The following is a 2527-nucleotide window of genomic DNA, read 5'->3' on the forward strand; positions in this document are numbered from 1 at the left end:
CCTCTTGTTTCTTTACTCTTGTCCAATTTAATCCTACTACTTTTTTCTTTTTGATGTTTTTTATTTATGTAAGATGGGGGCACATCTTGAACAGATCCGGACAATATAAGGGGGGAACAAGCAGTGACTGAAGCAAGGAAAATAGCAAAAGAATGCTAAGATGCCACATGTAGACCAACACCAACTAACTTGATGGGCAAGGTAGCTATACTGTATGACCAAGATGTGAGGGAACCCCAAACAAGCTCAGACAGGGAATTAAAAATGATAGCATCAATAGAATATCAGGGACTACTACTAGTATGGTGGGCACACAGCAGTTAAGAGAGAGCTAAGCAGGAACGGAGAAGGGAGCACTGTGACTGAGAATCCTTTAGCAGAAAAAAAAACTCCAGCGAAGCTTTGATTGATTCAACTCTGTTATCGTTTGTTGTTGCTCGTACACAAGGAGAGACAGAAAAACAGCATTAAAGAGAAGTGTATCAGGTATTTAAGTTATTGTTGCTATTATTGTTACTATTGCTATTATTATCATTATTATCATCATTTTTACTACATAAGGAGTAGCAAAACAGTCCAACATTACATAACACCATCTACAGAAGCTGAAATGATGGGAAGGCGGGTAGCCCACTTTGAAGCATGCCCCCTCCGGAGTGCAACAGAGAGCCACTATAAGAGGTACTTATTATTATTATTATTATTAATATTATATAGTATTAATAAAAGAAAGAAAAGGGTGACAAAAAAGAGGAGATATATAGAAAGGAGAGGGACAACCCAAGAGAAAGACAAAAAAGGAACAAAATAAACAAAAGTGAATTAGACCCATCCACCTTAGGGGAGGAAAGATCTACTTAGCCACATATGTACATTAACTTGCTAAAACACTACTGAAAGCTTCTGGAAAATGTTTTCAGTGATCTACCATGGTGCAGTACCTCAAAGTTGTCCAACAGACCTGATGGTAGACTTGGTACTGAGACTCAAGCCACTTTAACAGCAACCCACTTGCAATTCTAAAAATAAACAACTTTTTTGCATTCTTCTACATACAGTATGGCTGAACCTTGGGAAATAACAGCCTTGGAGACCCTCTGAGGTTGAAGGGAGGAGATGACAGTTACATCAATGGCCGCTGGTTGCCTTGAGGCCAATTAGGCAGGTAAACTTCAGCAGGACCAAAACAAGACTCAGGCACAATTGAAAGGACCTCCCTATGGAAAGACAGAGATATCATACCCCAAAAACTTCTATTTTACATTACAAAATTGAAATTTTATGGAAAACAAAGAAGTGCCAACAATTCTTATTTTTAATTTTTCTTGTTATCATTAGTAGTTACTCATACACAAGGAGAAAGACAGAAAGATACAGTACAAAAGAGAAGTGTTGTTATTCTTCTTCTTCTTATTATTATTATTATGTGACAGATAAAAAAAAAGAAAAGAAGAGCCTACACTGAGACATACAATATATTAGAATACAGCAACCAGTTAAATGAGCCCATTTACAGAATGCTGTATTTTCACTCCACAGAGTGACTGAAAGCCCCTGGTATAGATGGCGGCAGGCAACTGATGGATATTGGCCAAGGCGTTGGCAGGGGCGTATCTAAGCTCTGAGAGTTGGTCGGGCACTAGAAAAAAATATTATGCGGTGCACGAAGCGCGCCGCGAAAAAGTTTTTGCGGTTAATTAATATTCATGATGGGCGTGGTCAATTAACACAACAATTATTACAATTAAAGAAGAAAAATGACAGTTAAGATAGCGTGATTCTTCTGTTTGGATCCTTGTTCACGAACTGTTCCAAGACATGATCAAATGGAATGTTTTTAGAGTGATCTCTTTCAATACAAAGGATACCTAGATCACTCAAACACTGGTCTCCCATTGTAGATCTAATGTAGGTCTTTATTCGCTTGAGTGCAGAGAAAGACCTTTCACAACTAGCAGTTGAAACAGCTATGGTCATTGCGATCTTTACCAAGTTAGAGAGAGTTGGAAATGCATCTCGAAGTTGGTATAATCGAAGGAATACATCATTTGTTTTGGTAAAGTTCTCTTTGTCAACGAATAATTGCCGTGCCACTTCCAGTTCACTCTCCAGAGTCTGTGAAGCAGTCAAGTTGTACACATCAGCTAGTGGTTTCAGTTCAGAAAATGAAAAGAACGATTTGGAATGAGGATGACAAGCCTGGATTCCTTTCATGATGCTAATATTCTTGTCATCAAATCTCTTTCTCAGTTCAACTAAGAAAGCATCAACTACAGGGAAAAAAAGCTCAACTTTAAGTTGGCTACTGCAATCTGGTACACTTCTAGAACCAGACGACTCGTACACTATAGAATCATCCAGCTGTCTAGGCAGTCTTCTCTTCCTTTGTGGATACAAGGACTTTCCAATTTCAATGTCATGTCGCTCACATATATCAGATATGTACTTGAACAGCTTTTCCCTCATCTAATCTGATCGAAAGGCCTCTAAACTACCCTCACAAGCAGTAACTAAGCTAGCAGCACAT

This window comes from Amphimedon queenslandica, unplaced genomic scaffold (genome assembly GCF_000090795.2).
Source record: "Amphimedon queenslandica unplaced genomic scaffold, v1.1 AMPQUscaffold_13400, whole genome shotgun sequence".
Lineage (NCBI taxonomy): Eukaryota > Metazoa > Porifera > Demospongiae > Haplosclerida > Niphatidae > Amphimedon > Amphimedon queenslandica.